A 23,801-nucleotide genomic window follows, 5' to 3' on the forward strand; every position below is an offset into this window, starting at 1 on the left:
CGTCGTGGATGGAAAAGAAGACTTCACCCGGATCGCATTTATAGTTTTGAGGACCTCCAAAGGATTGCAGCGATTCCTTAAGGCGTCCAATGCGTGAAAAAATCTGTAATAGGCTGCCAGAGGCCGCCACAATAATACTATATGGTGCGTCATTCGCCGCAACAGGTAAAAGGGGATAAATTCCGGACGAAAGATCTGAGAATACCGCAGAAATTCAAGCTGAATGCTATTTAATTATTCGCTCCACCTCGATATGAGATTTTCCAATATACAATCTCCCATAGCGAAAGAGGGACTAAAAATTGTTTTTCCGCTGCTGGTTTTTTTATATGAATCTGACATTTTAGCCATGGCAGATGAAATTGAAGATAAATACTTGCATGGAATATAATGAGATTAATAGAAGCGGTATTTCGAATAGTAGCGCAAAAATAGCGACATAAAATGCGCGTAAAAATTCAATTACAGTAGCACTCGGGTTCCATTACATTACAAAATGGAGAGAAAACGCACAACTTCCACGAAACAGTTATGCAATGGAAGACAAATAAATTGAATAATTATTACTATCAAATGGAAGGACACTCCTTAACCTTGCTTTGGAAGTATCAGCTTGACATCTTAGACGTAAGCCGACAAACATAGGCTTATTAGCGTCTAAAATTAAAACTCAGCTAATTTTAACATATTTTAATAAATATTATCATGAGAATGTACCTGGCTTACATTTATTTACATATTCTGCATGCATACGGTTAGATATGATTAACCAGCATCATTCGTGTAATCATTAATACATATCATCACAGAAGTATATCTTCTAAAGAAATAAGAACCAAATAGCACAAAATTAAAGTTATAAAGACAATAATCAAATATTGCTCATGAATTAGGGAAAAGTGCAAGTAATAGGTGTCATAAAAAGACTTACAAACTACAATATTTAATGAAAACTAATAGTGGTTTGTCGGCAGGTGAGAGAAGCTGACCTACAGGTCCCTCGTTTCCATCCGATTGGTTTTTCTGGACGTCGTCAACTGAAGTAAGCAAAGTGATTTTTCTGGGTTGGTAAAACTTGGCTGAGGACATATAAACTGCCTTGAGTACCGATCTATTTGTTCTAAAAGTAAACTTGAATTTAGGCCTAGCTAAAGCTGATAAAATGAGAGTTTATCATCTTCCCTAAGAACCCAACCGTAGATTTACGAGCATGGCGACATTGTTAGCATATCATAAGTAATGCATTCCCTCCAAAATGCAACATAAAACAGAGAAAAGTTTCAGGAATAAAATTACATCCTTATTTCGTAGAGTGGGCGCCCGAGGAATTCAACGAATTTACATTTCCAGATAATGCCAAAGAAGTGAAAATTTGCGTAGGAAATGAGGGTGGTGTAAGTATTTATATGTATATGTGTGTGTTAGAGAGGACGAGTGTTAATGGATTTTCATTATGGTATAACAACACAGCCACCCACGTTCTGGTGTAAAACATTTAGCTAAGTGACAAATAGAAAATCTGAATTATAAAAATGGTCTATGCATGTATGTACTTATATATATATATATATATATATATATATATATATATATATATATATATATATATATATATATATATAGTTGAGTTCTGCAGGAGACAGGGGTTATTCATCACCAACACTTGGTTTAGAAACAACAAAAGACGCAGCTATACATGGAAACTACCACGTGACTCAGAGAGGTATCAGCTAGATTATATTCTGGCTAGACACAGGTTTAGGAACATGATTAATTCGCACAGCTTCCCGGGAGCGGATGCGGACTCTGACCACAATTTAGTTGTTATGAAATGTAGCGTCCGTTTCAAAAAGATAAGGCAGGGGCGGTGGGTTAGACAATGGAATGTAGAAGCATTAAATGGATTGAAAAGGAAAAAATACAAACAGGCTGCAGAGGAAATCATGGAGGATGGTAAAGAGCTAAGTAATATCGAAGAAAAATGGGAAAGTATCAAGAAAGGGTTATCGAAATTCGCAAAATACACTATTGGAACCGTTAACGCTAAAAGGACTAGGAAACCATGGATCACGGATGAGATGATTACAAAGATGGATGAGCGGCGAAAATGGAAGAATATAAATACAGAATTAGGCAAAATGAAGTACAAAGAATGGAATAATAAATTGAGGCGGGCAACAAATAAAGCAAAAGAAGCATGGTGAAAGACGCATTGTGAGGATATGGAAAGATTGCAGAGTAAGGGTGAAATTGGTGCGCTTTACAAAAAGTTAAATCATTATCGGGAAGTAAGAAAGGAAGATCTATGCTAACAGTTAGAGATAAGGCGGGTAAGATAATAGTTGACACAGGAAAGATCCAAGAGAGATGGAAGGAATATATAGAAGAACTGTATAGTAAAGAACTTAGACCAACAAAGTTAGACGTAGAAAAGGAGCATGAAAAGGAGGAAGATAGCTTAGGGCCAGGCATACTCGACGATGAAATAGAAGGGGCATTAAGTTAGATGAAGCTAAATAAGGCCGTGGGGGTGGATAACATTCCTGCGGAACTAGTGAAATGTTTAGGCAAATGTGGGAGGTAGAGGCTATATGGGCTGATTCTTAGTATCCATGAGGAAGGAATCTGGCCGGAAGACTTTGTGAGATCAGTGCTAGTTCCTATTCCGAAAAAGGTAAAGGCCACATCATGTGAGGACTACAGGACAATAAGTTTGATATCCAACGCAGCTAAAGCTGTTCTCAGGATCATAAACAAAAGGATAGAGGGTAGGGCAAATGATTACTTAGGGGATAATCAGTTTGGGTTTAGGGGAGAGGTACGCGTGATGCCATTGCAGTTATGAGATTATTAACCGAGAGGAATATAGAACACAACCAGGAGGTATTTGCCTGTTTCGTAGATTTCAAAAAAGCCTTTGATAGAGTGAATTGGGAAAAACTAAGGAGTATATTGCAGAAAATAGGAATAGATTGGAGGGAAAGGAGGCTAATCCGCAACCTGTACATATCTCAGACTGCTCAGGTGCGGGTGGGGAACGGGGAGTCCGGATGGGCAGTGTTAGGAAGAGTTGTAAGGCAGGGTTGCCCATTATCACCGTTGCTGTTCAACCTGTATGCAGAGGAAATGATTAAAGAGGCATGGGAAGAACTTGTAGGTAGGAATGAAAGTGGGCGGGGAATTCGTAAAATCAGTTAGGTTCGCTGATGACCACGCTTTAGTTTGTCAGTCAGCCAAGGGGCTGCAAGCATTGGTGAGTGAATTGGAAATTCAGTGCGACAGGTATGGGATGAGAATCAATATTAATAAAACCAAGGTTATGTGATTTTCTAGAAAGAAAAAGGCTAAGCTAAACATTATAATAGGAGGGGAAAAACTAGAGCAAGTAGAACAGTTTACGTATGTCGGAAGTGTTTTGGGCCAGCACGGTCAAAGTAGTAGGGACGTAAGGAGAAGAATTGCGCTAGGCAAAGAGGCTTTCACAAGTAGCAGGGAGTTGATGACAGGGACGTTGAGTAAGGATGTTAAGAAAAGACTTGTCAAAACGTTGATATGGAGCGTAAGTATGTACGGCGCGGAAACGTGGTCATTGAAGCAGGGGGATAGGCGTAGATTGGAGGCTTTTGAAATGTGGGTGTGGAGAAGAATGGAGAAGGTGAAATGGACCGAGAAGAAAACAAATGAGGAAGTACTTGGTATGGTGGGCGTGGACAGGGGTTTGTTGTGAGAAATCCTATGGAGGCAGGAAAAGTGAATGAAGGAGGTATTGACCGGCAGTGGAATGTTGAAGACTGTGATAGAGGGGAGAATGTTGGGCATACGAGGAAAGGGGAGGAATAGGATAGGGATGTTGGACGGGATGAAGGGAAGAAGAAGGTACTCAGAGATGAAGAGGGACCTGACGTAGAGTAGGATGTTGTGCTTTGCCAGGAGTCACAAAATATTTATTTAGGAGCTGTGTCCTTCCAAAAACCTAGCTTAACCGGTAGATAATCTAATAATATGTATATATATATATATATATATATATATATATATATATATATATATATATACAGACACACATTCAAACACGAATACTCGCCAATTGGCCCATTATTCATTCACAGGGATATAGATATAAGGGAAAGAGATAGGAACACATATAAATGACAAAAACTGGAATGGTGGGGAAGGTGGAATCGCACAGATCACAAGCGTATAAATAGTTCCTTGACCGGGACTGGAACTACGGATTTTTCGACTTATTGATTCTATAAATACTTGAGCTATCGAGGAAACATTTCCTCGAAAGCTCAAGGGATAATGAGCAAAAATTCTGAAAATATATTAAACTGCCAACTTTCCAAACTGCTGGAAAATTTGGTGTTTCTCTAAATGCCAAGTGCCAAGGAACTGCACAGAAAGGAAAACTTTATTCAATCAATTTCGATGATTCAACCATTTATTATATGAGCACGTTTTTGTTTCGTAGTATGCCCGAATGGCAATGAATATGTTGGTCCTACTTGAGGTAGTATTTGTTACGAATATTTACTGCCGTGAACCCATTTACGTTGAATAAGGAAGTTAGAGAATCTATGCTGCATTTTTAAGGACAACAATAACCAAACACTAGTGTATATTTTCCCGCAAATAATAAAAAACAAATGGATTTCAGCAACAAAACATACTAGTGGATACTTAGCCTCGGTATAGGATGAAGTGCTTTTATTCCTACAAGGAGCTCGGACCATAATTAGCATATGTCCAAAGCAATACAAATAACTATTTTTCAATGATGCGTAACACTGATTTAAAATGAATTCAGCAGCATTTTAAGCACAAGAAAAGTCAGAGATCGTTTTTGTACGGTCCTAGCCATAGTGGTCATTTAATTCCTTCCATTGTTGTTGTTCCGAAACTAACTAATTTTATTGAGCCCAGCTCAAACTGACTTACAATGATAAATTGCAACGAACAAATAAGCCACTAGCCCATTGAAATTTATGTACACGATGCTATTTAATCGCGTTATTTTCCATTTATAAAAAATTACTTAACTACGAAAATTCCGCAACCTAACAAATCTTTAAATCATTTTGGGTAAACATTTATCACGGCAGACTATGCAGGAGTGTTAATTTATTTTTAAGTATTGAAGCCAAAACGCTCATGCGAAATTTTTAAAATATTATTTCCATTCACAAATACAAAAAGATAATGATACGATATTCAAAATAGAAACGCTTGAGTTACTTTGTGGCAGGTAGAGCACACTAGGAGAGGAGAAAGTACTCTGCTGGCATTTTATTGATGAAATTACAAAATGGAATGGAATGGATGAAATAAGATGGAGGTACATTCATTCTATATCATGACACAATTCTAGGAGTATCGATTTAAAGCTTTCCCAAAGAAGAAACCTCCACAAAGGGCAGCGGGCGCCAGGAAATGCTATTGACGATCAAAGGTTTCCATCATTCCACGAAAGCCATGAAAAGGGCTTGCCTCCAGTAGAATGGACATTAAAATATATTTCACGTATCTTCAAACGCTTACACGAAACTGACTGGACTACGAATCCACTGAGGTGTTCCACTTTAACCACATTTATTCAGCGATTAAAACACTTTATTTGATAGTAACTGTACTAAAAGTAATAAATACATCAGGCGTAAAAAATGAACGATATTTAATATTTAAATGCATCCATATCTGATTTTAACGTAAGTTGTGCTCCGATTATAAAGTGGTAATTGTATCCAGTTAACCTAATTCCGATTTGGGCAACCAATTTGGAAGATCAGATCTGCTATTTAGAAGTACCCCTCACATAAACTTTTACCCTTCGAGTGAAGGAACCTGATTGCTATTACATTCATAAAATGTATACAATTCTTTCTCGTTTGTTTAAAAAACGCGTCCTTTCTTCCATCGAGTAGCGGGGCGGTCCCTAACAATTCTGATACGTGAATCAAGCGTAGGATGAAAATAGCACGGAAGAATAATCACTGGATGCACCGACACCATGAAACTTCTAACCCAGACAGATCGTTAACCACACCCATGAGTGGCAAAGCGTCTGCCCGGCATCGAAGGGCACCGGGCTCGAAGTCGCTACAATTCGATAATTTAAAGTTATAAAGGTTAACAGTAATTGATTATCTTTGAATGAAAGCATGTTCGGGAATACACTTATTCTATCTACCCAATCCGGGAAGTAAATTCGGCTACTTCAAGAAATATATCAAAGAAATAAAAGTAAATTGCATATCTCCCACGCTGATTTCATTACACTAATCGATGCAACAGCAAAAGATTGTTAACAACCATTCACCTTTGTAAATGAACAGAGTTTCTTACTTGAAGTGTTTCTCGGAAGTGTACTATATTAAAATTCCCATCACCGCCATGTGTTAACCGTGGCATAATGCAATAGATATAATTGAAAATGTATTAACAAGACTTCGCGGGAAATTCCCGTCAGCAACCAGAACTTCGCACCGGCAGGGAGTGGAAGAAGACCAAAAGCCTAAGTCCTTCCCCAGCGAAAGAAAAAACTTGAATGAGTTTAATTTGAGAGTGTTGAAAATAACGCCGGGGTATTTTTAGACGATTTGGGACAATCACGGGGGTACGAGAAGAATACTGGTGGCCTCAGGATCCGACACTATCCCCTCTCGCCTGATCTCACCTAGCGAAATGGGAGAGCAAAGGTGGCGAGAGAGGAAGGCGGGTTTGGAATGAGAGGGAGGGAGGGGAGTGGACGGAAGCCGAGGGAGAGGGGAGAAGGGGGAAGGAATAGGGCGGGGGGGAGCAAAAGTAGGGTAGAAATGACGTAGAGGAGGGCAGAGATGGGGAGAGGAAGTGAGCGGATCGGAAATCTAGTAAAATCAAAAATAGAAAACCAAGTGAAAATATAATTATTACGCAATTTAAAACTTTAAATAAAACACAACCCGAACAAACATCATGAATGGAGAACAACGTTAAAAAAAACACGCAAATTAATATCTCTGAACTATAAGTTTACATAGTGTTTCCAAGATTTAATTGATAATATTGCGAAAGTTTATCTGCATAAAAGTAGATCGTCGTTGGCAGTCTAATGGTTTTTCATACATAAAAGTAGAAATACCACTTCCGTGAATTTTCTTCATGAATTTGTTTTGAAATAAAATAGCTTCTCCTCAACTATGTCTCCTATTACCTTAAATTATAGTTATTATCTGCATTACTATAATTCTTTGGTGATATATATAATTAAATTTCAAGAGGGAGGAATTAAAAGTTGGAGCTGAGGACCTTTTTCGACGCCGTGCAGGAGTTGCCGCGTCATCCCACAGCGTATATTCGAAAGGCGAACAAATATTATTTGAAAGGGTTTCATACAGAGATCAAATGTTAACTGCTGACGCTAAAAATACTGTCTAAGTACTTATGGTTCAATCTCAAATGTTTTCATAATTAATAAGCACGCAACATGTTTTCAATAATGTTCAAATTAAATAAAAGGTTTTCAAAAAATATTAATATCTTCTTAACATAATTTAGGTATGCCACAATTTTGCTTCTGATAGATAGTTTATGGAATGAGGGCGTACTGTACTCGAGGCGCACTCGTGATCACAGAACATCACATTAAAAGCGCTGATTTCACGAATGTGGAGTCAACATTTGTGTAACCGCCAGGTGTAGGTGAAATCGAGAGATACCCCTAAATTACGTTATCGCAGTTCGCTGCAAAGGGCCATTGAAGCTTCAAACAAAATTTTACCATAAAACCTATAGTTTAAAACTCTCTCCTATAAATAAATCAAGACTTTCACGAAAGTACCTAACCACTGCAAATACCAAAACACGAAATGGAGGTCATATAGACAGACGACATTGATCCCTCAATATGCCAAAGGTCCGCAGCGAAATTTTCGAATAAATTAAAGCTGGTATTGCAAACACAAATATAACCAATTACAAAAAACATTTTACCGACTAACCTCGGCTACATTGCATTCATATTTGATATTTATTTAAACAATCCCGAAAAATAAAGCATAAAAAATGCGGAAGCTGACTATTTATTAATATTTTAACTATGCAAAACAGTAGATATGAATCAGTATTGTAAACCCAAATTCTTCGGGTTTAAATTTCATGTAAGAAATGAATATTATATCGAGGCCAAGTCGTGTTTCACCCACATGGAACTAGATTATGAAAAAGAAAATTATGAAAAGTGTAGCTATTACCACCTACGCGGCAAAAGAGAGGTCAGAAAGAATGAAGAATTAAGAAAATTACTGAAAGCAAGGATAAGCTTAATCGTCCCTCATTCTAACGGCTAAAAGGTTGACACATTTAATTGGTACATATTCCGTTGTAGTAAAAGCATGGAGCCAAGGGATCTCATCATGACTTAGTCGACATGAAGATAGCGTTTTAAATATGAATACAGCCATCATACTTATTGCAAATACTTCAATGAGCACCAAAATGATTCAATCCATACCATACACGCTCACTCGTACCATGGCCAAGGAAGATTCGCACCGCTGCCTCTCCGGCCGGTGAGAACACATTTCCACGAGGCTATTCCAGCTGATGCGATTTAACGATCGAAAATTAAAAACAAAAATATTCGCGGACCGATGACGGCCAAAGCTGCCAATGCTCGTTAAATCCAAATGGAACCACTGAAAATTATCACTTAAAGTGGGAGTCCAGTGTTGTTGCCATTAGAAGTAAACGTTAGTCAAATTACCGCGGGATGAACGAAGATACTGCCAAGCACAGTAGGAGGAAAAACTTTAAGAATACGAGGGGGACGGAGAATTCGGAGGGAAGGGTAGTTGGGTTGTCTGCGATGGATTTGGTTCTGTTTTAGTTTTTATTTTCATCGAATGTCATTCGTGCCGCCTCTCCACTCCCCTCCTCCCCGTCACAAACAACATTCCCGCAGGCCGACATCCATCCTTCCGCGCAACTTGGAGCCAGCCGTCCACCTTCTAACCGTCCCTTGGCGCACCCCTCCTCCAATACCCCTTCCCCGTTCTGATCCCGGGCCCCTCCCAACAGTAGCGCCTCTTCTCCTTCTCTTTCTCTCTCCCTCTCTTTTCCGAGTCGTCTATGCCCAACCCCAACGTCACCGGGATTATTTTTATACGCAACCTTCGTGGCTATGTTGAGACCTCACCCTTCCTTCCCTTCAGCCCCCCTCCCCCGCCGTCCCCATCACCCCTGCCCCCTTCCCATTCTCTCTAGTTTCCTCCCCAGTTTCCGACGCCCCTCCCACAAGACTCGAGGCGACGTCCACGGCGAGTGCCGCGAGGAGGTGCCGGTGGGGAGAGAGAGAGAGAGAGGTATCGATGCGAGAGGGACGGCGGCGGGAAACAGAGCGCGACGCCGCCGCGGCGGGACGGAAGGGATCCGCCGACGCTTGAGTGGCGCCGATGGACGTCGGGTTTGGCGTGTGCCGTCCCCACGCCTCCTCCCGGGGCGTCAAGATTTCTTGGACACGGGTCATTACCTTCACCTCGGGGTCGTAATATCCAAGATCCTCCGTGAGATCTTTCCGAAACCTTTCAATGAGATTCCCAGGGCGAACGAGCATTGTGGAGATAACTCGAGGTGGTTGTAAGGCCCAGGGTACGACGGCCACTGAAATTCCAGAGGAGTTGGCTCAACGTGAGACCCAGCTGCCAGTATTAGAACCTTTCACAGCCACCAATTTGGGCCAGAATGGAATGATATTTTTCAACATGTCGCGGAGAATTTTCAAAATTATAAAAATGAGTTACGGCAATGTGTTAACTCCACATTTTCGTTCCAGATACACACACCACAGATTGAAAAACAAATATTCGCATATTCATAAAAGATTTGTTTGAAGTATTGAATTCTCAAAATAAAATTCTTATGATTTTGCTTGTAACTTCGTAATAATTGCCAGAACTGAAAAAATAGAAAACCCGATTTACGATCATGGCCAAATAAAGTTTGCGGTAAAGGTTACAACGAAAGAGCATCCATCAATTTAGCGCTTCTGTCGGAGAAAGTGTGGAAGGGGATACGATGGCATAGATTCCACAGGAATAAATCAATCAAAAGAAAAATGGTATGATCTGAAAATTAAATATTTATGGACATTCCGAAAACCCTGCTAAAAAGATTTAAGTTATGATTTTATAAAATGGAAGCCCATGGGAAATGAAAAAATTGAATGTCAGCTCAATAAATTGGGGAAAAATATTATTGAGCAGAAATCAGAGATCATATATGCCTATTTTCCACTAATATATTTCAATGATGGGTTAAAAAAGCGTACTAGTAAAAATGGTAACATAGGATCTAATATTTGCATATTTAGTGAGTGGTAGAATTAAAATTCTGGTTTTATATGCCCTGACAGCTGCGATCATTCAGTGAATCAAACAAAATTGATCAATATATATGCATCAATATGGAACGATTCCTAGGAGTGGGATGAAAACTGTGCTTCATCTGTATAGCACAGGGTTTCACTCAAAATTTTAGTATTCAGCCGCTCAGGAATGGCCCTGGCTACATTTTCCCACATTGTACATAATGGAAACATCTTTTTAATAAAAAGCCGCATTAAAATATTGTTAGAAAATATTCCGCATTTAGGTGCTAATGGGACATTAGCTAGTTCAAAAATGTTCTCCTTGAAAAAGACTTATTTGCAAACAGATTTCTCATCAAAATTCGCATAGCATTTTTGATGGACGGATCTATCCGCGTATGTATACGATCAATCACCCAAGCAGATATATTTGGGAAATTTTTCCCTGAAGATGATTCAGTTGAATGTTTGCGGCTTTTTTGCGAATTTTCAGACCAGATTGACGCCGAAATATTTTGACAATACCAACGCTATTGGAGTTTATTGAAGTGGGCATGGGTATTAATATTTTCAGTGCGGAAGTCTTTCTTCCAATATCGAAAACCATTAACTTACTTCAATTTTGACTTTTTAAAGAAGTAATTAGAAAGAAAATTCAACTTATATCGTGAATGTTCACGTTAATGGAGCTATAACCCTATGTATTGTGGCCTCCGCTCGATTCTTAAAATGACCACTTACCGCGGAAATTTGTCATGAAGACATTAGTGTTAAGTTTTCTTTAATTACATTTTAAACCGCTAAACTGTAACCTCGCAACAGTATTTGTAGCCTTAACATTCAAATGATTGAGGGAAATCTTTTCATACACATATCAAGTGCGTTAATTTCATACCGTAAATTATTTATAAGGACTTCTTAAAAACTAAGGGAGAAATAAAATATTTTGCTAATTCTAACGAAAAAAATAAAACGAATTAAGGATATAATATTTTAAGCTCTCCAGAGACCTTAAAATAGTATTGTATAACTAAAGTTGAAATTAATGTATCCTTATTGTATGTGAAATGCATTAAAAAATTGAGTGTGGCAGTGACCTCCATATTAACTGCACAAATTCTGCCCATTAGGCTGAATTTCGGAAATGGTACAGTAATATTTACTCATGTCACCGACAAATATAACAAGCGGTGAGTTCATGCTGCTTCATCCCAAAAGAAGCTACGCAAGTCCACCAAAGGGATGGTTGGTACTATCGCCGCAGCTGCCGTGCTGATCATAATGAACATCCACCACACACCGCGGGCCAATACCGGACGCGCAGACGGCGTGGAGCAACCCCAAGACGCGGGAAGGTGGTTAGACCGCTTTGCACGAGATTGAACTGCGAGGATTCAAATTTTCGCCAATCCTATTTCAAGTGACCCATGCATTGAATTTACTTATGTAACCAATTCTAAGGAGATTTTTTTCTGAAACATAAGTATATTCCTGATTCATTGTTAACTTCATTAATAAAGACGGTAAAACAATTTTTTAAGAACAAGCTACTCGCAAACGATAAAAAAACTCCCATTGCGGCAGTGATTGAACAGAAGGTAAAGAAATATACATTTAGGGCGTGTGAACGTACTAAATATGCACTAATTACACAAAATCGAAATTAGTTATGATTAAATACGTGGGTCGCTCAATTACTCCTTGGAAAATTCAAGAAGAGGCGCTCGTAGTATCGGCAAGGGTTTGATCATAGTAATCCTCATCTATCAATAGGCTAATGCTTAATAATTCATAACGCAATTACATTTTCGTAGTCAAATGTGATGCGTAGGATGTGGATGCAGTAATTGTTGATTTTTCGGCAGCTTTTGACCGAGTGCCTCACGATAAACTATTGTTAAATTTGGATTCGTTACCATTGGACTTGAGGGTAAAACTATGGATAAAAAGTTTTCTTAAAGGTAGAACTCAAAAAGTAAAATTAGGGGATACATTTTCAAATGAGGCGAGCGTTTTAGCAGGAGTTCCACAGGGCAGTGTTCTAGAGCCATTACTCTTCCTAATTTACGTAAACGATCTACCAAACAATTTACATTCCCAAATAAGACTCCTTGCTGATGACTATTATATACAGATGAATAGAGCATGTAAATGACCGCGTAATACTACAAAATGACATCGATCGCTTTGGTGACTAGGTTACAAATAATAATATGGGCATTAATATAAGTAAGAGTAAGCATATACATTTTTCAAATAAAAAGAATGCAGAAAAGGAAATAACACCCTCTTTGGAGAAAGAATCCTATGTACCAGTCAATGCAAATATCTAGGCATTTACTTAACTAGGGATCTTGGGCGGGGGGCCAAGTAGATAATTTGACGCGGAAGGCAAAGTATTGCATTGGGTATTCAGAAGTATTCAGAAAGTATTCAGAAAGTATTGAATTGGGTAATGAGAAATTTAAAAGGAAGTAGCGTAGCCACAAAAGAAAAAGCATATAAGGTACTAGTTATCCCTATCCTAGAATACTCCTCCATAGTATGGGATCCATATGAGGTGGGACAAATTAAAAAGATAGAAAAAGTTCAAAGAAAGGCAGCAAGATACTCGGAAGGTACAAAAGAATAGATAGTGTCACAGAAATGTTAGATGTACTGAAATGGGATAGTTATAAAAATAGAAGGAAAAGGAGTAGGTTAGGCGCGATGTATAGAATTGTTAAAAAGGACGAAGCGTGGGAAGATTTATGGCAAGGGATAGAAAAGCCTAAATTTAAGGGAAAAAACGACCATAGTTTCAAAATAAAAATAAGGACGCAAAAAATAAATAAGAAAAATAATCTTTTTTAAATAGAACCCGTATTGATTGGAACCAGCTGCCTGGAGGTTTGTTTGAGCCCTTTCCATCCAGTTTTAGAAGTTTTAAGTATAAATGTAAAGCAGCCACTGGGTAATTAACTTCATTGTAGTTATTAAAATATTGTCTGTATGTGATGTGGACGGAATTTTGTATGTGATGTGGAAGTGTCATTGTATGTAAGAATATTTTGTCTCTTATCTGTTTTTATAGTGCGCGTTTGTATGTAATTTTCGTTGTAAGAGTTATCTTTGATAAAACTTGACCGTTGCCACCAGGAAAATCGCCTAATTGCAACGAAATAAGAAAAAAATAAATAAAATAAAAATTAAGCAGAAACTTTTGTTTATTTACAAAAATAGAAGAAATGAGTTCCATGCGTTGATCATACACATCTATCTGTAAGGCCTAACACCGAAAGAGATAAAAATTGAGTTCATGGCACAGCTGCTCTTGTGATTGCGACTGTTTATAAGTGGGTAATTGAGTTTAAAAGTGGCTGCACAATTCACAAATGGTGTACTTAGTTCGGGGCGTCCAGGGGAAGTGAATTCCTCCGATATGGTTGACAAAATCCAAGACATGATTTTGAATGCTGGACGAATTAAAATTCCCAAAACATATGAAAAACATCTCGGTAATATGGGCAACTTATTCTCAGTAGAGAGTAAACGCCAGCCTGTGGTCGATTTGGAGGCTGGTTTGGCGCTTTTCGGAGCAATTCTAAGGAGTTTCTGCATAGATATATAACAGTGGACGAAAAATATAATATGTATAAACGTACACTACTACATTACAGAGACAAAGGAACAGTGAAATCAGTGGGTTTCTCAAGGCTCAGATGATGGCGAAGACGGTGAAATCGGTCGATCGGTTGGTGGCCACGATTTTTTGAGATGCATGCGGAATCATCTACATCGATTACTTGCAAGGAGGACAAGCGATAAATGCAGAGAATTATGAGTTGCTTTTACACCAGATGAGCGAAGATTATTAAGAAAAAACGTCCTCATTTGACCAAAAAATCTTCCGACAAGACAGTTCACCTTCGCAATTCCGATGGCGAAAATTATAAATTAAAGTTCAAATCATTACAAGATTTACGGTATTCGCGAGATTTTATTCCAAGTGAATTTCCTCCATTTCTAAACCTAAAAGAGGTTCGGCGGAAAACGATTCAAGTCGACCATGGAAGTTATCGCCAACACATATGCCTATTTTGAGGACCTTCTGAAATCCAACATTTTGGAAGACTTTAAAATGTTGGATAAACGCTCGGAAATTTGTATCGAACAAAAGGGAGGTTATGTTGAAAAAATAAACTTCTCAAAATAATTCTTTTCTCTATTTTTTCCTTACGACATATTTAACGACCCACATATTTATTTATTATTAACCTTTGAGTTCTGAGAACGCAGCTAAGCCACCTTCACAATTCATATTCAATTCATAGCGAAGTATCCAAACTGAAGTTCACATCGCACTAACAATCAGTGTACAGAGTACAAGAGTGTATGATATGCGTTACATCAGAAAAAAGGAAAAAGCCAATACCACCCTCGGTGCCGCCTGTGGTTTATCAAGAGAACAAAGTACCCAGAAAAATTGCACAACTTGTGTCAGGCCACGGATTCTTATTCATCACACGCATATGAACCAGAGACCCTAACGCCCCATCCCGAACTTTTTTTACCAACGGGTTTATCAACCACCCCTTAATTAACATAAGAGGTGTTATTTTGCTCTAGTTAGACCTCATTTGGAATATGCCGCAAGTATTTGGGATCCGTGGGAGAAAATTTGGCAAAAAGAATTAGATAAAGTCCAGAGAAAATCCGCTAGATTTGTTAAAAATTGTTATGATAAAAACACAAGTGTGACAGGTCTCTTAGGGGATTTAGGCTGGGAACCACTTGAAGTGCGGAGAGAACAAGCGAGGCTTAGACTTTTAGAAAGGTTCAGAACAAACGAGTTTAAATATGACACTGAAGGAATTATAATGGCCCCACACTACTTAGGTAGATCAGACCACAAAGATAAACTAAGGGAGATAGATTCCAAGACAGATAGGTACAAATACTCATTCTTTCCCCGAACAATCAGTAATCATAATAGCAAGAAACCGAAGTCACTTTAGAAATATTAAAAACTTTGAATTTACAAGTCGGAACAAAATTAAACACTATAGAGATGTTAGGTATACTTTCAGGTGCATGTGTATGTTAGTTGGTAGTTTGAGTGTTTGCATGTGTGTGGGGTGTAAGTGTTCATGCATGAATGTATGCCATGTTTTTTTTATATATGATTTTGTCGTTATTGCATGCGATTTTTTTTTAATTATTTTTCTTTTCTAAATTATGGGTGGTGTCCTAGCACCCCCCGCCACACGCCCTTGCGGCGGCTTGCGGGGTATTGAGTAGATGTAGATGTAGATGTAGAAGTCGCCTCGCAGATAAGTTGCTCTAATAAGAATAAGATGAAATACGGAGGCAGGTCTTCAGATAAAATGTTGAAGACACCACTTGAAGACCAAAAGCTTGTTCATACGGTCGACAGAAAAAACACCACGCGATGAAGTCATAGAACTCCGTTGGTATTCCAATGGGCAAGGCTTTATATTTACGAACAACAGGCCGCAAATAAACATTTTTTTAGCAACCCCCCCCCCTCAACCAATGTTTTTTGGACCAGGTCCACGATAGAGCTCTGACAAATGAAAACATCGGCATCGCGAGGTATCGAACCCAAACACAACAGAGCTTGTGGAGAGAACACCGGAGCTAACTGCCATAAGCCACCGCATGGCCCGAAACAAAGGAGTGGGCTGGGAAGGAAAGGAGGGAGGGCGTCGGAGGGGAAGTTGAAAGGGGGATAAGGAAAGAGCTGAGGTGACGGGGAGGACTGCGATTGGAGGGAGTGTGGAAGGGGAGGCTTGATTAAGGGGTATGTTCAAGAGGCACGAGGGGAGAGGAATGTAGGAAAGAGCATACAAGCGTGGTGGGATGGAATAGGGATGCTTGGCGAGGCGACAACAATGCCGAATGGAAAAACGTCCCTATTCTGACACTCAATGCAAATGACAAACACGATGCCTTTCCATTGACGCGTATTCCTCATAAAGGCCCAATCTGTCACTCAATTTCTTAAATTATCGGGCTCCTTGGAAGACCAGTACGGCATGGAAGACCAGTATGACGCCAAATGAAGGCAGTAAAAAAATTCGCGTGGAATCTATCGATGCGAGTAGCGAGATACAGGAATCCTGTTTTACGCAACATAACTGATAAATTTTCCATCCTTTATGACTCGGAGAAAATTGCTGACCCACGTCGTTCACCAAGAAATTAATAAGGTAAATGAAAATTTTAAGTTTTCCTGAAAATCGGAAACAAGGATAAACAATTGACATGCATAAAATCTGAGCGTTTGAACATGATTAACTACTCCTGCAGCCAATGTCAGCATTAAGACTTTTGCGGATCTCAGAAGTAATCTGATAGTGAGGAACAATAAGCGAGCTAAGACAAAGCTTCCCTTTGAACCAGAACATTTTGTGGTCAGTTCTTCCCTGAAGGAAAAGAACTTGGTAGATGAGTAACAATGTCACCTCCGCGGCGAATCGCCACCGTTGGAGACACTGCCGGTCGTCGAGTCCCATCGGTGTCCAAACCCCCGACACGAGATAGATTTAGGATGCGGAAAGAAAGAACAACAACGGAATGACGAACGCGAGGCAGACAACAGATGGAGCGGACAAGTCATCCAACAAAGCATAGTTTCAACGCCTTGTCCGGAGAGGCTCGCAGGAATTTTCGTCTACGTCTCTGAATCGCTCCCCAAAGAGGTGCCTCATACATAACTCCCGTTTTATCATATCATAAGCTTCCAAGTGAGACATGCCGTTGCGAATTGAAATATCTGCAGTAGGGCCTGCAAGCCCGATAAACCGTGGCAGGGTTAGCGGCATGGGGAAAAACACAACGATTCCGCTCCTTTATCCCAAGGAACGTCCAAACGTGGCTGGGAAATTTCATTTAATCTATGAAAACAGAGTAAAAATCTATAACTAAGATACCCAGAAGTATAGTGGTAGGGGTATCCAAGTGCAGACAGTATAGCGAGAAAAGCATGTGAAAGAACTAGAAAAAGCTAAGACCAGATATAGGCAATGAATATACTCGAACGTGAATACCGTCTAGAACAAGTTATTTCCTCCTATTGTAGGATGAGACATTCATTCTACTTTCGTTGTGCTACATAAACATAAATAAACATATATATATATATATATATATATATATATATATATATATATATATTTGTGTGGGTCGCGGTAGTCTAGGAGTAGAGCGTTGGACTCCTGACCGGAGACAGGCCTCTCTGGAGCTCCACCCAAGCTATGTGATTTTTCGGGTACCAGATCCTGGGAAACCATAACCGGCACAGGGAAACGAACTGGCCCCCCTACCCTAATGTGTGAATTTCACACGCCGTCGGGCTTAGTACTGGGTGAACTCTACCATCACCTACCAAACCGACCTTCGGGTTGATTACTTAAACTTACAATGAAACTTAAACTTTCGAAAGCTTAAACAATTTACAATGCGAGTGTCTTTTTTTGTGTTACTATTTTATTTTATTTGTTTTCTATTGTGCCGTCCAAGTATTATACATATATGTATATATATATATATATATATATATATATATATATATATATATATATATACAACACTTTTTGAAAGTCTCACGGACGTGAATAATAATGTATAACACTTAGCACTAGTGGACACAGACAAAAACACACAAAAAAGAGGCTCACTATTTTTCAAATTTTTGGTGGTCGTGACCACCTTTATCAAGGAAGAGAGGGACAGAACTCGAATATATATATATATATATATATATATATATATATATATATATATATATATATATATACACATACATAGATTCATTAATACACACACATGAAGGAAAAGGTAGGGAAGCCCTAAAAAAGGAAGAGCAAACTGTTGTGGCGGGCGAAAGAAAGAATAGCATCATGCCCACAATTTGAATTTCCATGGTTCAAGTCCCGATAAAGGATTATATTATATTCTTAGATTATACACCATTCCACATTGCGTACTAACCTTGTGAATCTTCATGTTTCACAGGGGTACATAGGGTACGCGGTGGTCCAGGTGTAGAGCGTTGGACTACTGATGTGGAGGGCCCTAGTTTGATTTCCGGGCAAGCCTTTCTGGGCACCCTCCGTTCCACCCAACAGTTTGGTGTTTCGGGTACTTGCCCCCCTACCCTGGTGTGTACATTTCACACGCCGTTTAGGGCTTAGGACTGGGTGAACACAACCATCACCGACCTTCGAGTTGATTAGTGCGTTTATAATTTTTTTTATATATCCATTAATGCATATAATGCGAAATGACGATGGTATTTACCCCGATTTCAGATCAAAGAAAGTGCTCCTACTACTTTCCCGTTATTGGCTTCAGTTAATTCGCATGATTTATTATTTGCACTCTGATTTCAGTCTCCTCATTCCAGCAGATGTTTTCTATGGAACATTACTCCTTGCACTGCCGTATTTTATTTTATCGTGACACTTGAAGTACATGTTTGACTGCGATCTTGAAGGCAAACACGTGCAATGATCACCGTAATGATTGGAGTCTTACATGACGTCAGAGTTAATGGCCCGCGCGCGTAAGTCGCGGGAATATTTGGAATAATCCACCCATAGTTCCGTGAATTGAGTAAATCATCGACCCTGACAGAGAGTGAGAGGCGTTGGGGGAAAGCCACTCCGCATCCAGGGGCGGCTAAGGAGGGAAATACTTGCTAGAAGAAGGAAAGAAAGGGCGTTAGTTTGGGTGTGGGCTCGACCACGAGATTACGAGGGGGGGGAATGCAGTTGGAAGGGAGGGTGGCGCGGAGAGAAGTAAGAGGGGGGGGAGGAAGAGTGTGCGGGGAAGGAAGGCACTGGAGCTCCCACGAGGCTTGAACTAATTATACCACACCGACAAAACCTGGGGAGGCCGTAAGATGCTTGTGGCGTTCTTTACGCGCTCGTGAGATCGGGAGCGCGCGACGACTTCGGCTTGCACCGCGGGGAACGCCGCCCGATCCCCTCCTCCCCTAGCCCAAATAAAATCTCATCCCTTTGGCGTACGGTGTGATGTACTTTTCTTTCCGAGCGAAAAAAATATATTCCCCAGCGGAGCATCGGTGTAGTCTGAGGACGTGTAAGGCGGCGGACGCGAATCGAGTAGTGGGAATTGAGCTTTTGCTTCGAAGGGCCCTACCCGGCGAGCATATGACTTCCAAATGCCTCCATTTTTATCTCGGAGGCTCTCGGCAGCCAAGGCCTGAAGTGGCGTAACGTGGGGATCCAGGGAAGGGCCGGGCTGGGGGAGAGAGTTGGGAAAGGGGGAGGCAGCAGGGTGAAGGGGAAGACGGGAGGGGAGGGGTCCGGCAGGAGGGAGCCGCGGCCCCTACTGGCAACTTGGAAATACACAGCAGAAGAGAACTATGGCTGTAGTAATGGGCGAGGAAATGAAAGAGTAGGGCGGAGCGACCGGGGGTGGGGGATCGAGTAGGTACGAGAGGGTGGAGAGGAGGGGGAGCGGAGCGGATTAGTCTTTGACATAGCTACGGTGACGTCAACTTAGATGTTGACGAGATGCGAGGAGCGGTGATGAAAGTGAGCACCCAGGTAACACGTTTCGGAAGACCCGAGGCGTTTTTATTACTTTTCCGCCAGTTAAGATTTCCACGGTATTTGTGTATAGGTGGCAAGTCCTGAGCCCATGTTCGCTTTTCCGCCGTCGGTGTGCTGGCGGTTGGGAGGGAGAGTGGCTGCCTGGGGCGTCGCGGGGTCGAATCCCTTCGGAAGAGAAATAATGAATCCAAATCTAATCCGCTCACGAGCGTGGGCATCGTGCTTACGTAGGAAATGCTGCGGTGATGGCTATTCGTGTGGGTGTGTTCGCATTATAGCATTCATACCGTTAGGAGCAACAGCGATGTTCAGTATTGCATTGGGATCCGACTCTCCCACCCACAAACTCTAGAAAAAACTGCATGGACATGGAAGAGAAATAAGTGCTTGTCAGGAGAAACTGCTACGATATAGTCGAAATTATGGACTATTACCTCGATCACCAAAGATTAACTTCGTGTGATTCCAAGAATTAAGAGATTCCAGTCACTGTGGCTTTAAAAAACAACTGCTGCCGTTAAGATTCAATTCTCTAGAAAAAGGGCATATTAATATAAAAATATTTTTACCATGTGGCCAAATGTATGGAAACTTAAAAATCGAATTCAATCAATAATTCAAAGCATTCAAATTGTCGTCATTAATGCAACATATTCTAGCGTACGAACATGCAACGCCGCTATTTCAAGAACGAAAAAGAGGAACCACAAAATTAATGACTTTCTCAACCCAATATTTTAAATTTTTATGCTAAGGTTGGAATCATAATCCAGCCACCAACCCGAAAGTTGGTTTCATAAGTGAGGGTAGAGTCCACCTAGTACTACGCCAAACGGGGTGTTTGATTCACACATAAGGGTAGGCGTCCCAGTTCCTTCCTCTATGCCACCTATGGTTTACTAGGAAAATCTAACACTCGAAAAATAACCCAGAATTGCTGGTGCTGAAGAAATCGACCCTGGGAGATGTTCATAAAAATCGTTACAGACGTCCAGAAGTCTGGTTTTTGCCTCACTTACAAGAAACAGGAGACTTTCTTAAACTGATCATGTAGACAGAATACTAATATATCGGAAAAACAAATTGATTTAGTTATTTCAGTTCACGAATACAAGTAAGAGAAGCTACGTCTTCATCATCCATAATTCCACTTACTCAAGCACGTAGTGTGAGTCTAAAAAATTAATGAGATTTTCCCAGGGAATGCAAAAATGTTCATGACCCCATTACCTGGTATATATTTTTATTCCTACATTTGTAGTATTGTGTTTCACTACCGGTAATTACAATTATTATAGGTTTCGAGGCAGTTTATGCAAATTTTAGCAATAGACAGTTAGATCCAACTAAGTTCAATAGAGTGGGGTAGTAAGACAAAATTCATAATTTACCATTGCAACGGGAAAATTGTGAATATTTTGGAATACCACTGTAATTACAAAGAATCATATGGAGCTCATGTTAGAATATCTTTTTTTTTCAAGATAAAATTAATTGAAATAATTCTAATAAGCAAGCATAAAAAGCGGAAAAGTCAACTCAGGGTAGGATACAAATATCCTGGCGAGATTACCCCAGGGTATTCAATTCCAACCATTTTCCATCCCTCCAAATTTTTTAATTCTAGAATTTGTAAAAGTAATTGGTTCCAAATTTGAGGAAGGGTAATAAATCAATATCATGAAAAACGCCTCAAATTTTAAATAGAAATTGCCTGTGAGGCAACAAACGGAAAGATATCAGGATTATGTTGGAATAATTTTCATAATGTATACATTCAATGCTCAGGAATTCACGACATAAGTGGTTATGTGCAGTGTGTGTAGCAGAATGTATTTGGTTAATACGCGCAAGTATTATTAGAGTCAAATGAAATAAATTCAAATGGCTACAAACACCTCCGACAATCTATTATCCACGGAATAAACAGGCGACACTATGTACTCGTCAATGTGAAGCACGATAATTTGAGAATCATATTTTCAAAAAGAAGGCCACAAACACATAACGTCTACCAAAATAAGCAGTTAAAACCTAGACCAAGAAGAAATAGACCACTGTTCCCGACACTAGGAGAAATTGTGCCACGGATCAAAATGGAGTTTTGGCCATAGTAGTAGTAGGCGAGCATAGCAGGAAGTAGGAGAGTATATTCACGGGTCGTACATGCATTGGTGCTAAGTATCAGTCGTTCAATATCTTAAAAGTATGTGCATGCAATGATTAACGTTACGTCAACCGACCGGCAATTTCGGATTCCACTAGGAGCCGAAGGCCATTATCTCAGTAATGATGAAAGAAATATAAAGAGAATCATTTAACGAGAGAACTATAGATCGAGGAGGACTAACTGTCAGCTCAGAATTGCCGCCTCGGGCCGGAAGACGATGGAATTGGTCCTATACTATCTAGGCCCTTAGACAGGCTGGCGAATTAATAGCATGATTTAATACTATCATCTTTCGACAAAGATCCGAAATCCTTCCGCTCCGAGGCTGTAACCGGCAAATCAGGGTCGGCCACAACTGGAATAGGAGCGGGAGGACAAGGTGAGGAAAACTTCGAGCACTTCGAGCGGTTGTTTCCGACTAACGTCGAGGTCACGTTCGCCGGAATGCCAAGTACCCCGGCCCACCGGGGCCATCGCGCCGTAGGAATGCCAATGGTTGGCAATGATTCCGTTGGGTTGTTGCCTCTTAAGCCTACTAGCGGTGCACGGAGGGAGTGGGGGGGAGCGGATGGTGTTTGCCTGTGCCACGGCGGGGGCGGGGCCAACCTAGAGCCGAAACTAATCGGAATCTCAAAAGACATCGATCGTGGAGTCACAGTCGGTTGGTGCCGCGGAATACGGTGGGGTGCGGCGTGTGCTGTCGTTGGCGCAGCCACACTCCACACAAAGGTCAGAGGTAACGAGGTTACGAGAGAGAAACGGCGTCGGTGGGTGGTGCGGGGGGTACCAACCACTGCACCGAGGGCTCACCCGAAAAAGCATTTGGGTTGGGAAGAAATGGAGGCCATGCGATCGATATAGGACTACCAGAAAAGTCCGCGGATACGAGCAGGCAGTGGAAAAGTGGAGGGTCACGACTTAAGACGTGGGTAACGAGACCGGGAAAGTCTGATTCCGCGGAAAAAAACTTGGAAGTATTTTAAGACGGCTTGCGGTGTGCGCCACGGGGCGAAGTGGCCAAGCCGAGGAGGGATATTCCACGCAAGCGGCATGAGTGAAAGCATGGGTACGCCCCGTATCTGTACTTACAGGGAGAGAAGTCCTCCTTTATATAAGACTGCCGCCGTCTTTTCCGTCCTCTTCTCGTCCCTCTGCCGAATCACGAGCACACAACTTTCGCGTCCACTCAGCTTCCCCTCCCTCAAGCGCTATCTCTCTCAAATCGGCTTCTACGTCGGTTTGCGTCCACCATAACCTCCTACACCTACTCCACCGCTGCCTCCGATACACTGCGTTCGGTTGTAAGTGACTGCCAGAGACCGCCGCCGTCGTCGTCCAGTCGCAACCTAGCCGTCATTCCGGACGAAGCATCGAAATACCAAACACTGCTGCCGCCGAGCGGCCAAGGCGTGAATCAGAAAGCCGGGGTAGCATCGTGAAACTTGTTCAGAAGAGAACTCTCTCTTTTCATGAGAGACAGAAAGAGACAGGTGATTTTGATAAAGAGTACAATGGACATTCACCAAGTCGAGTCTTTGGATAGATAATGTGACTTAGGTGTGAAGTACAACAAAAAGAGGTACGTTTGCAAGAACTGAAGTAGGCTTTTTTAAACGCCTTCTCAATTATGTGACAATAATGATTTTTTTTCCATTTGCTAAATTTGAATGATTTCGAGGCCTTATATGAGGTATTTAGATAG

The 23,801-nt window shown here is 40.6% G+C and overlaps 1 protein-coding gene across 7 annotated transcripts in view; it reads right to left on the bottom strand.

Moving 5' to 3' along the window:
* Positions 1-23,422, bottom strand: part of PMCA (plasma membrane calcium-transporting ATPase 3) — a 514,945-nt gene extending 491,523 nt beyond the window's left edge. For 4 of the 7 annotated variants that reach the window (XM_071582849.1, XM_071582845.1, XM_071582850.1 and 1 more), the window contains exon 1: positions 23,189-23,422. The gene's annotated coding sequence lies outside the window, so the exon portion shown is untranslated. The remainder of the gene's footprint in view (positions 1-23,188) is intronic. The other 3 variants (XM_071582852.1, XM_071582851.1, XM_071582853.1) reach the window with 2 other exon arrangements.
* Positions 23,423-23,801: the final 379 nt, after the last annotated feature.

The sequence above is a fragment of the Hetaerina americana genome, unplaced genomic scaffold (genome assembly GCF_022747635.1).
Source record: "Hetaerina americana unplaced genomic scaffold, ioHetAmer1.1.p SCAF_12, whole genome shotgun sequence".
Lineage (NCBI taxonomy): Eukaryota > Metazoa > Arthropoda > Insecta > Odonata > Calopterygidae > Hetaerina > Hetaerina americana.